We start from the raw sequence: 15,188 nt of genomic DNA on the forward strand, positions 1-15,188 counted from the left end.
CGAGGAAGACACATATCCACCCCTGCCATCCCCAACTTTCAAAATAGTGCGATCGGTTTTTTGCTGTGCCAACTTGATTGCTAAAGCCCTACTGGGTTTGTTAGCCTGAACGTATTGGGAGCACTGATACCTGGCATTAACAAATTGCAATTGAGTGGAATAAATGTGATCTAATTTTAACCGAAGACCCTGAATCTCTCTTAATGTGTCCACCGAATGTGAAGTCTTGTGCTGGTCTGAAAGAGTTGATAAACGGGACAAGCACCCCGCCACCTCAGCCCGCTGTTGCCTAGCCCTAGAGCCAGCCTTCTGTAAGAAATACCCCCGTGAAACAGCCTTCAGGGCATCCCAGACCACTCCCAAGGCCGGGCCCGAATTAATATTAAACTCTATATACTCCTTGAAGAGCCGTCTGTAGCCCCCAAGTATCTCTTCATCCTTCAATAGGGTGGTATTTAAGGTCCACCTCCTATCCCTGTCCTCCCTCCCAAGGGAGGGTAAGCAGGTCCAAACTGGAGCATGGTCCGAGAGAGTGCAAGTACCAATGTCCGCCTCCCATCCAGCATGAGTTAATGAAATGTCCAGCAACACATAGTCAATTCGCGAGTAAGTGTCGTGGGAGTGGGAAAAAAACGAATAATCCCGAACTCGTGGATGTATAACCCGCCATGCATCAACTACTCCAATATCTCGCACAAACTGATTAAAGGCGTTAGATAATTGACTATCCACTGCAGATGACTTACCCGACCTATCAAGGTCTGGATGTAACGTAGCATTAAAGTCCCCCCCGACAATCAGCTTACCCGAAGGACATGAAATGATACGACCCACTATCCTCTTGAAAAAACCCGCTTGACCCTCGTTCGGAGCATATAAGGAAACCAGATTAAGAGCCTCATTATCAATTGTAAGATGTACAGACAAAAATCGCCCCTCTGTATCCCTCTGCACCTTGCCCACTTGGACCTGCAGAGATGAGTGTAACAATATCGCAACTCCCCTTTTTTTAGAGCCATCAGATGCAGAAGCGCAAAAAACCGTCGGGTAATGAGGTGAGGTCAGGTACCGCTCATGATCCCTTCGCAGGTGCGTCTCCTGGAGGAACACCACATGGGATCCCAGATGCACCAATTCCCTGAAAACTTTTTGGCGTTTTTGAGGCGAGTTAAGGCCTTTGACGTTATAAGACAAAAACTTTAAGGCTTTACTCATGAGTATGGTCTACTCGCTGCCAAGCAAAGCAACTGCAAAGAACATGTGGAACTAGCAAAGTGAGAGCAACATGAACAGTGAGAGCCCCCCGGACCCAGCCAAAACCAAAGCCTCCGACGAGGAAGGATCCCCCCCCCCTGCTATCTGCCATACCCCCTCCCCCCTCCCCCCAAGTCCCCCCCCCTTGACCGCTACCACCAGGCAGAGGACCCAACTTGTCCTTCTGCCTAGGAAAATGGAGCAAGGAGCCACAGTACCCCATGGCACACTCAAACCACCCCCCCCACTCACCCCCGCATCTCTCAACACTTAACCGCCTCACACACACCACTCCTAGCATTTAAGCTGACCCAGCCTTAAAGTCTAACTCAACATCATCCCCATTACGTATACTTCAAGCCCATTCTATAACAGCAATCTTACATAGCATTGAAACCCCCACTCACTCCACACAAGCCCCCTCCCTCCTATGAAGCTGTTTAAACGATCTCCATCTCCCTTCTCCCCCCAAACACATCTTCTAAAACAGATTATGAAAACATCAAGCAAAGCTACAAAAAGGGGGGGGGGGGGGGGAAAAGGGGAGAAACAACATATGATAAGTCCAAATGTTAGAGCGCCCACAAGCCTTGCTAACAGAAAAGTCGCAGAGTAAAGGACTTCAGATTGATAGTACTGTTCACTTCCCCCGACGAGAAACACGTTTCCATCGCTGCAATTTCTCCCTAGTATCAGACGCGAGTTCCACAGGAGGCGAGGCATGCTGCGTCAAACCTGCTTCATGTAGCTTCTTCCAAGCCTCTGCCACCTGTCTCACCCGACATGCTGCCCCTTTAACAGTAAAACAAAGCGCGAAGGGGAAAGCCCAACGATAGGAAATCTTTTCTTTAATTAGAATGTCAAGTGCTGGCTTCATAGCTCTTCTTTGCGCCAGCGTGAATAACGAGAGGTCCTGGAACACCCCCACACGAGCCTCGTTGTATTCCACTGTGCCCGCCTGACGAGCACTTTGCAAAACTTTTTCTTTTAAAGGATATGAAGCAAATCTGGCAATTATATCCCGAGGGCGATTATCCTGTTGTTTTTTCAAAGCCCTATGTGCACGTTCTATAGCGATTTCACGAGGGTCCAACTCGGCTCCCATCAGCTTGCCACACAAAAGATTCACAATGGCGGGGACGTCTTCGCCATCTCGCGCCTCCGGAACTCCTCTGAAACGGAGATTCTTACGGCGGCCACGATTCTCCAAATCATCGATCTTGTACTGTAGATCGTCGCAGGCTGCAAACACCTGGGTAAGCCTTGTTTCCACAGTGCTAAGCTGCTCTCCTTGGTCGTCGACGCGGGCCTCCAGTTCTTCCACTCTGCCTCCAAGCTCGCGAATATCCACATTCATGGCATCGATCCTTTCCAGGATCTCCTCCTTAGACGATTGTATTTCTGCCCGGATTGCTTCCAAACTTTTCGCTAAGTTATGGGAAGCTCGCTGTTTGGGACTCTGCTCCCGCTGTTCTGCATGAGAAAGTGCCGATTCAGAATCGGACCCTGAAGGCCCCGCCGGCGACACGTGGCGCTGCGAGCCCCTTCCCTGTTGTCGAGCGGAGTGGCGCTCACCATCCCTTCTGGATGCAGCCCCCGGTTTGCTCATGGCTCCCGCTGCTGTTCCCTTATCGGGCACTCGCTTTATCTCGCTGGAAAGCGGCCAAAGTTAGCGAAATTCTGGGGGAAGAGTGAGGAGCTAAGAATTCAAGCGGCCATCAAGCACCGTGACGTCACTTCCTCCTCATCTCTGTGCCCTTTTTTTTTTACTTGGGAAGCACTGACCATTTTTGGGTGTGTGACTGCTCGAGCTCCCCAGGCTATAGAGCCTTTCTACCTTGTGTTGGCCGTTTTTTTTCCTCCATGTCAACAAGGGTGCAGAGTGACTTTAAGAAGTGTACTCGATGCAATAGAACTATTTCAGGTGATCTACTATGGAATCCATTTGCGATGGTGGATGTAAAAACAGTTGCAGTTTATCTTAGGAAGTTGTCTAAGAAATCCTGGATGTTTGACACTCTTCCTTTTTGAAGGCTATACCTTCTGATATAATCATCTGGTTAACAAGTCATTAATTCTGTCTTGGGTCTTTGGATATACCCTTCTGACCTAATGCTTATGTTAATACCAATTCCAAAATCAATGGAGGCAGTCTTATCTAAAGTAGAGAATTAGAGACCGGTCACAAACATCTCTTGACTCGCTAAACTTCTAGAGTTTATAGTGAATGTTCAACTTAAAAACTATGGGGCTCATTTTCAAAACATTTAGACTTACAAAGTTCCATAGGTTACAGAGACGAGTGGGTTATGTCCCTCTACCAGCAAGAGGAGGTAGAGAGAACTTCATCAGAGATTTACTACATGTGGTCATTTACATCCACCTTAACCTCAGTATTCTCTCTGTCTAGCAGGTGGATGGTCATGACTATGCAGCTCTGGATTGATTGGCTCCTGGCCTGGTCACCTGGGTACAGTAGAGCTTTTGGGATTGAGACAGCCTGGGCTTCGGGTCTAGGTGTACACCTGGTGGTGCCAGGTCCCTCCTTTCCTCCCCCCATCTGTCATCTAATGCTATGCCCTAAGGGGCTTCGGCTAAGATTTATTCAGTCTTCTTTCTCTCTCTCTCTCTCTCTCTCTCTCTTGCTAAAAAAAAAAGCTCCTCAGCCTGGTCGGACTTTTGCTGCAAGCTCAAGCCGGTTTGTAGTACCAGCTCACCAGGGGAGGACTGGTGTTACCTGTGGATCCCTGAAGGGGTGAGTGGTTTTACGCTTGTGGTGCCGGCACTGGAATGTGGCTCCTATAGGAGCCTGTGGATAGCGGCGGGTGTTTGTCACGGTTGTTACTGTGACAACCCTCCAACTGCTGCGTCTCTGGATGCCGCCGTTCAGCCTGACACTGGGGAGTGGCTTCTCCTTTGTGGCTCATTTTGGCGGGCGCAGTGGACATTTTCTTGGACATGCGTGCCTGAGGGTGCCATCTTTCCCACTGCACCACGTGGTAAGCCTGAGGCACTTGGGACCTCTTTCCGGCCATTCTGGCAGGAAGAAGGTTCTCTGGGGAGGAGTCCTGGGGGGTTTTCAGACACCTTTTGTTCTGCGGGCGCCTGCAGGTGTTCCTATGCGGACATGGACGGAGGTCCAGGAGGTCTGTGAAGGGGCTCTGTCGGGTCAGCGACCGTAAAGGAAAGTAAATGGCTGTAGGGGTTTATTCCAGTGGTAAATGCCAGTGCTTCGGCCACATGAGATCTCACTAAGCATATTTTTGTTTTAATGTGCCTCTGATTGGTACTCTCTTTGGCAGTTCTGGTCTGGGAGAAGGCATAAGGGGACGAGGACACATCTGCTATTCTAAGAGCTCCTTCAGTATCCTGGGATGTATAGCCCCATAGCTTTGTCCACCTTCAGATTCTCCAGCTGTTTATAAACTGTTTCTTCTGTAAACGGCGCAGTATCCATTCCCAGACATTCCCTTGGTAGCCAACTGTGGTCCTTCTTCAGGATTTTCGTCTGTGAACACCTAAGAGAAATAATTGTTTAGCACGTTCGTTTTATCTTCACTCTCCACATAGCCATTCTCATTATCTTTCAGTCTCGCAATTCCATTCCTGTCTCTTCTCCTTTCTCCAATATATCTGAAAAAGGTCTTGTCACCTCTCTTTACATCTTTAGCCATTTTTTCTTCCACTCGCGCTTTCGCTAGCCGTATTTCCTTCTTTGCTTTTTTGAGTTTAATCCAATAATCTTTTCTGTGGTCCTTTCGTTGCGTTCTTTTGTATTTTTTGAACAAAGCCTCTTTTGCTCATATTTTTTCAGGTACTTGTTTGGAGAACCATATAGACTTCCTGCTTCTCTTGTTTTTGTTTACTTTCCTCACAAAAAGATCAGTCGCCATATTTATAGCAGCCTTTAGCTTGCACCACTGTTTTTCCACTTCTGCGCCTTCCCACGTCAACAGCTCCTTCTTCAGGTATTCCCCCATTTTGTCAAAATTAGTATGTCCACACTCAGCCTTCTTCTTTATATCAAACCACACGGTCTGATGATTACTATTACATAGGTGGGCACCCACCCGGATATCGGAAACACTACCTCCATTAGTGAGCACAAAATCCAGCATCGACCTTTCCCTCGTGAGTTCCGTCACCATTTGTCTGAGCAAGGCACTTTGACAGGCATCCACATTCTCCCTACTTCATTCCGATTCCGCAGATGGGACGTTCCAAGTCAGACAAATTAAAATCTCCCAACAGTACCACCTTCCGTTTCATACCAATCTTTTGAATATCTTCTATCAGATCCTTGTCTAACTTCTCCATTTGTGCAGGAGGTCTGTAGATAACCCCCGTGTGGGTACAGGTTCCGTCTTCTCTTTCCTGGACGAACCATAAAGCTTCTTCTTTTCCCCAGGTTCTCCGCATTTCAGCCGCTCTGATATTGTTTGTCACATACAGAGCCATTCCTCAACCTCTTCGGCCCTCTCTATCCTTCCTAAAAAGACTATAGCTTGGTACGGTCACATCCCATTCATAGGAATCGTTGAACCACGTCTCCGTAATAGCAACAATGGAACAGTTATCACTACACTATTGTACTAAAGGTTAGCTCTCTTTTTCTCCTTTTGCTCACTGATACCAGCCACACTATTGTATACTAGCTCCAGTCACCATGGTATCCGCAGCGTCACCAGTTGCTCTAATTGCTTCTATTGCATTTTTGCACCTTTTCATTGTATAACACAAATAGTGTTATTGTGGAGCTACTTCAGTGTAGAGGTAGCTTAATGGTTTAAACAACCAGCTGAGAGTAAGTAGTGATCTAGAGGTTGCTGGTTAATGTCCTGCTGCAGCTGGCTATCTGTAGGATACAATGGTGCAGACAGCCATATTCTGCTACACCATCTAGCTCTGGTTCTCAGCCCACTTGTTTGTTCCGATGCGCAGCCAGTTCTAGTGCACAGCCACATCAGCCAGTGCTTCACCCTTTCGGCAAGAAGGTAGCTCTGGCTTTGGCATTGGTCGGCTGATGTGGCTTCCAAGTTCCATTTAGTAAGCTACCTTTTAGAAGTGATCTTGGCTTGGAGAAGATCTGTGGAAGTTGGGTACAATCTGAGGGACTTCAGGACTCGGAGTTTGCCAGAGGATGTCTACAGATTCTTTTAAATTCTCTCAGTTTAGTCGCAGGTTTTGTGAGGCCCCTTGCGACAGGCCAGGAAACCACACTTCCCCTACAGCAGCCCACCTTGCATGCTGGCAGAATGATCTCGGCTTTGTCTCCAGGTCTACCTATGCCTGCTTCATCTCCCGATGATGGGGTCTTGCTTTACTCCTCTGGTTTCATAATAGCGGGACTCTTCTACGAGTTTCATGAGTTGTGGACCAAGATTGATTAGTGCCGACTCTGTCCGTCGAACCCTACCTAGCTCCGACTCTGCCCAAAAGAGCCTTGCCTTGCTCTAGCCTAGTTTTGGCTCCAGCTGTGGTGCCTTCCATAGCTCCGGCTTCATCTGTGGAGCTCTACCTAGCTCTGATTCTAGCCATAGAACCTTGTTTAGCTATGGCTTCGGCCATAGGACCGGGACTAGCTATGGCTGTGGAGCCTTTCACAGCTCCGTCCCAGACGTAAAGCTTGCCACGGCTCCAGAGAGCCTTGCCCGGCTCCAGTTCCAGGCATAGAGCCCTTTGCTAGCTCTGGTTACGCTGTAAAGCCCAGGCTGGCTCCAATTCTGGCTGTACAACTTTGCCTGGCTCCGGCTGTTGAGTATTGCATTGCCCTGGCATTCGATCCTGCTCTAACCACGGCTCCGGCCGTTTTCTGGCCTACTCTCAACCTCGGTCCCAGCGGCCGAGACTGGCTTAGTCTGACTCTGGGCTGTTGCTCTTGGCCTAGTTCCGTTTTCGGCCATTGCATGTTGCCCAACTCTGCTGGTTTTGGCTCTAGCTGGCATTTCCTTGCCTAGCTATGACCACGCCCCCTGGTCGCTAGTGGGCGTGCTTGCCTGGTTGCTGTGTTACCTTCCCTGGATTTGGATTTGGCCACGGCCTCTGGCCGCTAGCGGGCTCGCTTGACTGGTTACGGCTCTGTCTGTGGGGCCCGCCCTTGGGGGTTGGCTCTGTTGGTTGCTCTTCGAGCTTTGCTCCGATTCTTTCTGTTTTCCTTGTGCTGTTGTGGTCTGCCCCTTTTACCTTTGGGGCTAGCCGGTGGCCTTTGCAGCAGCCTGACGGTGAGCCCGGTTCCGGCTCTTAATGGAGACACATCCGTCTCAATGACTTCGGTCTCTGCATGCCTTATGTGGTGTGGGTAGTGGATGTCTTGTCTTCGAGAGATTCTTATTCTTTTCCCGATGATGGGTCAGAGCTAGGCATCGGTCTGTGCTCTGGCTCCTGGTTGCGTCTCAACATTTTCTCTGGGCGCCTGGTTTCTTTTCGGTTCGTTGGTCGGGATCCAGGTTTAACCTGGAGAGCTGTGCTCGCCCTGTGGTTGCTCCAGGTGGTCCAGGCAAGTTATCGCGATACCCAGATGCTGTTTGGGGCATCTAGCTCTCTCTTGCTTCTGGTTGCCTTTGTCGGCCATTTTGCTGTATGCTGTGGAGGTAGCTGGACACATTCCCTCGCTTCAAATCTTTGCTATTCTTTGGGTCTAGCCCTGCAGGCCGCTCCACCATGAGCATGGGTGTCTTATGGGTTTCCACGCAGGCGGTGGATTCTCATGTCAGATTCCATGTTGGGGACACTGGTGATCTCCGGGTTTCTGAGGATTTCTCCCTGGGATGGCCCAGTAGGACTCTGCCTACTGGGGGGCTTCTCTCTCTCGGAGTCCTGTTCTAAAGAGGATTGAGTGTATTTTTCCCTGTTTCTAGTTTTCTTTCAAGCTTCACATCACCTTCTCCTTGCCCTCCAAGGGTTTTTTGCTCTTTCCATTCTGGATTTGTGCTTTCTTCTGTGATAGCAATGGGCCACTTGACGTTGGCCGCTAGCTCTTCCTTCGTGACAGCACCTATGGTTGTTTACTGGTGCTAACCAGACCGAGGGGTAAGGGTGTGTGGTGTCCTGTCCTTGGACTGCTTTGGTACATCCCACTCGTCTCTGGATTGATCTGTGGGATGCTATGGAAGGTAAAATTAGTCCTTGCGTAATCATTTTCTTTCTGTTATTCCCAACAGATCAGTCCAGAGGCCTGCCCCTTGTTGATCTTGACTGGGTTTTGTTTTGGTGGTTTTGTCTCCATCAGGTTCTTTGGATTTTGTTAAAAGAAAACAAAAAGAAAGATTTGGCTACAGTTCTCCACTTCGGCTGTTTCCCTCCTATGGAAGTGGTTGAGGCGGACTGTTCATGGGTGTTTTAGAGGCAGGAGAGAGCTTACGTGTTGGATTTCCTCATCCTTTTTCCACTGCTTTGGTATCAACATTACTGAGGTTAAGGTGACTGCACATGACCACATGTAGTAAACCTCTGAAGTGCTCTCTATCTGTAACTGCTGGTAGAGAGACATATCCCACTCATCTCCGGATTGATCTGTTGTGACTAATGGAAGAAAAATTATCAGGTAAAGGCTAATTTTACCCTATATGACAAAGTTTGATATACTGCATGATTCACAACATGGCTTTTAGATCATTGCATGGTACAGAAACTGCTGTTAGAGAGTGGAGGAGTGGCCTAGTGGTTAGGGTAGTGGACTTTGATCCTGAGGAACTGAGCTCGATTCCCACTTCAGGCACAGGCAGCTCCTTGTGACTCTGGGCAAGTCACTTAACCCTCCACTGCCCCATGTAAGCCGCATTGAGCCTGCCATGAGTGGGAAAGCGCGGCGTACAAATGTAACAAAAAAAAAATACGGAAATTAAGTAATCTTTTAAGTAGAGGAATGCAGATGATTCTGCTGCTTTTGATGCAGTGGATCATGACCAGCTGTTGGTTAGATTTAGTTGGTTTGGTGTACATGGGAAGGTTTTAAGCTGGTTTGGAGAATTCTTGCAGAAAAGATAGTATAGGGTAAGGAAAGGTTCCAATTTATCTTTGGAATGGAAAGCTAATTGGGTGCCACAGGGCTCCTCACTTTTGCCGTCTTTGTAAGATGGGCTGTATATTGTCAACATTTGGTGTTATGTTTTTTTCATACACGGGCAATATTTTTCTCTTATGTGCAATTTTAGATAAAACTACTGATAAAATGCATTTTTGAAAGAAATTATCATCCAGACAAAGATAGTATGGTTTGGAGTACATGAGACATTACCAATGAAATGTCTTAATTTGGATTCAGGAGAAGTGTTACAAATTGAAGATGATTCCATAGTACTTGGGGTAATTATTGATTCAAACTTGTCCTTTTGAAGTACAATTAAAAGCCTTAACAAAAAAATATTTTTTAGGCTAAGACATTTGAGGGCAATATGTTCTGTGTTACATCCGTATAGTGTTAGAAGTGTGACACAAGCCATCCTTCTTCCTTACTTGGATTATTGTAATTCACTTTATGGAGGGCTCTCTTGTAAGCTAATTAAAGATTGCAATTTATATGGAATACAGCGGTGAGACTTATCTATGTATTAGGTTAAATATGAGAGAGCTACTACACTATTGTATGGTTTGCATTGGCTTAATGTTAACTCAAATGAATAATTTAAGTTGCTACTATTTGGGATTCTGCTATTTTATTTTTTTTTTTGTTACATTTGTACCCTGCGCTTTCCCACTCATGGCAGGCTCAATGCGGCAGGCAATGGAGGGTTAAGTGACTTGCCCAGAGTGACAAGGAGCTGCCTGTGCCGGGAATCGAACTCAGTTCCTCAGTTCCCCAGGACCAGTCCACCACCCAAACCACTAGGCCACCCCTCTGAGACAGACAGGGGGAAGCCACTGCTTACCCAGGGATTGGTAGCATGGAATGTTGCTACTGTTTGGGTTTCTGCCAGGTACTTATGACCTGGATTGGCCACTGTTGAAAACAGGATACTGGGCTAGATGGACCATTGGTCTGACCTAGTATGGCTATTGTTACATTCTTATTTTTAAGTTGGCTTTATTTTTTTTTTTTAATTCTCTTTATTTATAGTCAGATTAATTTTACAAGTTTGAAAACCATATTTAACAGTTAGTCTCGTCTCAGAATAAACAAATAGGTATGTTACTATGTTTTCTCCCTCTCCCACCCTCCCTCCTCCCTTTCCCCCTCTCCCCCCGAACTTAAGTTGGCTTTCTTAATGCATAAATTGTTATATGGGGATAATTCCAGGCGATTGGTTCATTATCTTGAATTTTCATTATCTTTTTGTATGACTCAAAAGGAACTTTGTTTAAAGCTCAACTATCAGTCTGTTAAAAAGATTCAGGGCCCTGTTTACTAAGCCGCACTGTACGCATGCTAACGTTTTTAGTACGTGCTAAAAGTAGAAACACCCATAGGAATATATAGGTGTTTCTAGCAGTGCACGCTAAAAACACTAGTGTGTCTTAGTAAACAGGGCCCTTATTTTTTCCATGTATCCTTCTCTGCAAATAATTTTTCATTGAGAGGCATTGAGGTCTTCAAGATCGCCTGCACCTGCACAAGCTTCATCCACACCACTTTCCCAGCTGGTACCAGTGCCTACTCTTCAGGAGGAAATCCGGGCTATGCTCAAGGACGAGCTGTCAGGGCTACTGCATTCGCTGCCTATATAGGCTTACAGGGTGCTTGTGCCACTCTTAGCCCAGCCCATCAATACATCGGAGAGGTAATCACGGGAGAAGTCCCACGCACTGGCTCGGTAGCATGAACCTGACCGACACACGCGTCAGCATTGGCAGAGAAACTTTATCCAGCCTCTGAGACTCATCTGTTTCGACACAGAACCAATGCGCGACACTCTCTTCCACGTACTTCCCAAGAACAGTTGGACTCTGACCTCTCCTGGGAGACACATGGGGACCCAAAGGACCTTTCGGTTGAGGAGTCCTATGGCATCCCATCTGATTCTTCTCCACTTGAGAAACTCAGATTTTCTCCATTAAGTATATCCTTTCCTGGCTTTGTCCATGAGTTGGCACAAGCCATACCTTTCAAATTGGAGACAGAGGAAGAGCTACATTCAGAAATCTTTTAGGTTCTAGACTGACTCTCCTCCTAGAAAAGGAATCGCTGTTCCATTTCATACAATTATGAAAAATACTCTGATCAAAAACAGGGAGACTCCACTGACTGTTGAATTTGTGCCAAATCAAATTGATATAATGTATAGGATACAGAAAAACACGGGGTTTGAGAAAACTCAAGTTACCTCATTCCATAGTTGTGGAATCTTCTTTAAAATGCATTCGCAGTGCGAGATGTCATACTTCTGCTCCTCCAGGCAGAGAAGCTAGAATATTGGACTGTTTTGGTAAAAAAACATTTAAGGCTTCTATTCTAACCAATTGCATATTAGATTATCAACTTTATTCCACAATTTACTTGAAATCTGTAATACAGAGCGCACTCTCCTTTACAGAATTCCTTCCCCCTGAAAAGGCTGATGAGTTCTATAAGCTTCATAAGAAACTTCTAGATTGTGTTAAATATCTGGCAAGGCAAGCTTATCTCTTCACAACAATACAGCGTCTTGCCTGGCTTAGACCTTGAATCTGCTGTCCAGGAGCATCTAGTGGATGTCCCTTTTCGTGGAGATAATTTGTTTGATTACAAAGTTGAGGAAGTGGATGACCTAATTAAAAAAAACTACATATACTATAAAAACTCTATCCAGACCACAGACGTTCTTTACCTCCTCCTCTTGACGATTTGCAGAAGGAGTTAAACAATCCAATTAGTATATATCTAAGCGTCGCCACACCCCTCCAATTCTTCACCTAAAAGCACTACATCCCGACGCTCACTTCCGAGTAGAGGTGGGAAGTAACTAAAGTGCTTGGCAATACAATTGCCAGTGTTTTTTTTTTTTTTTCTTGTAACGAGTTACATTTAAGTTGTACTTTTGTGGTTTGCAGCTGATTGGGCCCGAACTTCTGGTCCCAAAAACAGCTGAGTTGGGACCAGAGGTTTGGGCCCAATCAGATGTAAGCCAGGGTCTGACATGACCTGGAACCTTGTCTCTGTCCTCTACACCTGCCCAGAACAGCTGTTGATTATTATTTTGTTATTGTGAGGATCAGCTGACTCTCTAGCCTGAACCACACCTTCACTGCATGCAGGGTCAGCTCCCTCTCCTTTCCCATTCACCATGGCCCAGTAGCATGTTCTTGCTCCCTCCCTCCCCGCTGCACCTTTGCCGAGCTCGCGCTAATAAACTACCATGGGAGACATGCAGGAATCTGCTCTTTGCAGCACCACTAGTGCTACCTGTGCCAAGCCCGCCTCTTCTGATGTAAACTTCTGGGACTGGAAGGGCTCGGAAATTTAAAATGATGGCCCAAAATGGCGAAGCGCAGGAATTGGGACTTGCGCAGGAAGCACTAGTGGCACTGCAAAGAGCTAGGTCCCACATATCTCCCATGGTATTATATTATTTAAAAGGTTTTTTTCAATATTGAGTGTGCTCAGGCAGACCTGGAACAGATCAGTGTTGGAACTGGTTTTAGTGGACGAGGCAAAGAAGACAGAAGAAAAGAAAAAAAATGACACATGGACAGGAGACCTTTGGAAAGAGAGTGAAAAGAAGACAGGAAAGCAATAACCACAGATCGGGACCAACTCAATTAGAAAAATTAAATGACCAGACAGCAAAGGTGGAAATAAATTTATTTTTAATTTAGGATGAAGTAATTTGTCAGTCCAGTTTAAAAGTTAATAAACATAAATAAAAGAAAAACAAAACAAAAATAAGGTATATACTGGTTCTGTAAATGACAGAAATTCCAAGCATCTTCACTGACTATAGAAAAAGCATGCCTTCTTATGTGATATTGAACACTGGCCAGTGAGAACACTACCTGTGGAGCTGTAGGCTTATAAAATCTGACAGGCAGATCATTTAATCCTGTGGGTTTATCGACTGACAATGCTTTGATAATGCCGAGGATTTCCATTCTTGATATGCTAGCTTCATCATCTGACATAGCTCCTGTGGAGTTTGCAGGTGATCTATCCCTGCTAAATAAGCCACAGTTTCCTGCTCCTGAATATTGGGGTTACTTGTGTATTCGTTTGAAAAAAAAAAAAAAGCAACAAATTGCTCATCTTTAATCTCCATATTTCCCTGCCCCCTGTTTTACCTGAATAATCATTGCCTTCAGCCTGTGGGATAATAATTTACCTGATTTATTACCAAATCCAGTTAGGGAACACTGTTTCCCTTTATTGTTTTAATTCTTTTTGCTCCTCTTACTCTGTCCTGATTATAGTTTTGTGAACCGCCTAGATGTCTATATGCAGGCCCTTTATAGCATATCAAGTGGAATAAATACATTTTCCCAACTGCAAGAATGTTAAATACAAGACCCTTTTTGCTTCGTCCTTCCACTATATCAGTTCAAAATCCTGGAATGTTCTGCCAAAACAACTAAAAGAGCTAGTCGACCACCAACTGTTCAAGAAGACCTTAAAAACATTCTTATTCGACAAGGCTTATTCTACTGGCAACTCCCATGTTTAACCTCTCTCTTTTGTTTACTGTGCATGGTTATTCGCTGGATGCTATGCCCATAACGTTCCCCCTGTGTTATCCCATGTTCCTTCCCCTTCTGTCATAATCTGTAATCTGTGCCATCTCTGTCCTGTATTGTTTCCTTATGAATTAATGTAAGCCACATTGTGCCTGCTCTTGTGGGAAAATGTGGGGTACAAATGCACCAAAATAAATAAATAAATATAAAATTTATGAATAACTTTCAGAGATCAAAACCTACTTCAGGTCAGGACAGTATACTGCTGTAATAGTATGCTTGTCCTGATTTAAGGAAGTGTTTTTGCTTCCAAAAACTAGTAAAACAATTGTAATAAGTTACCCTAATAAAAAGTATTACCTTATTTGTTTTTTATTTGTTGATTTTTAATGTAGCAATTGGAATATATATGTTTTTGAAATTTTCATCTGCTCTGTATGATGTGTTGCTGTGTTTTTTGTTTTGCTCTTTATGCACAGTATGTCTTTTGGGTTCAAATTATTTTTTTGTCTACATATTTCTATTTTTAGTTAGTTTACATAGAGGCATATTTTCAAAGCACTTAGACTTACAAGGTTCTATAGTAACCTATGGAACTTTGTAAGTCTAAGTGCTTTGAAAATGAGCCCCTTATTCTATACTTCATGAGGGGCTACCTCTGTTCATGTGTGAAAAAGGCCGGGTATTCTGTTAGCATCAAGTTTCTTTGTAGGACTAATCTGTACTAATCCAGCTTGTTTTGTTTACCAACAGGTGTATTAATGTTGTTCTGCCCTGCAGTGCTCAGGGTGGTGTTTTTTCTAGGAAGGACCTTATGTGACCCCCTGGACGTTTGCTTGTAAACATAGTTGATACTATGGTCCAACTTGTTAAGAATACTTTTTACTTTGTAGTAAAAAAAAAAAAAATAGTAGTTTTAAGAGTTGTACTTTATTAATTTTACTTGAGTTTTTTTTTTTTTGGATAAGACTTTCAACTTCTACTTCACTACTTTTGAAGGTGGTACTTAAGTACCAACCCCATCCCCAGGCTTCCGGAGGGGGGGGGGGGGTGTGAGTAGAAGTAATGTTCCTACATTTTAAGGCAGAAAGGGCACATCCCCCCCTGTTTACTAAAGCTTAGCTCGAGTTATCTGCAACAGAGCCCATTTTATTCCTATGGGCCCTGCTGCAGATAACGCGAGCTAAGCTTTAGTAAACAACCCCCTTTGTTTGCAGAAAGCACAGAGTGGGAGAGCGGGTCTGCTGTGCTGCCGTGGCTCGTGCTGTGTGGACCCGGTGTGGTGAGTTTCCTCTGGTGGGACCTCGGTGTGTTGTTGGGGAGCTGTGCAGTAGAGTTTAGCAGCTCCTGTTCCT

The 15,188-nt window shown here is 45.4% G+C and overlaps 1 protein-coding gene across 1 annotated transcript in view; it reads left to right on the plus strand.

Annotated features, from left to right (window-relative positions):
* ZBTB10 (zinc finger and BTB domain containing 10) overlaps window positions 1-15,188 on the plus strand; it is a 137,994-nt gene that overhangs the window by 71,685 nt on the left and 51,121 nt on the right. The gene's annotated exons all lie outside the window — the stretch shown is intronic.

The sequence above is a fragment of the Microcaecilia unicolor genome, chromosome 1 (assembly GCF_901765095.1).
Source record: "Microcaecilia unicolor chromosome 1, aMicUni1.1, whole genome shotgun sequence".
Classification (NCBI taxonomy): domain Eukaryota; kingdom Metazoa; phylum Chordata; class Amphibia; order Gymnophiona; family Siphonopidae; genus Microcaecilia; species Microcaecilia unicolor.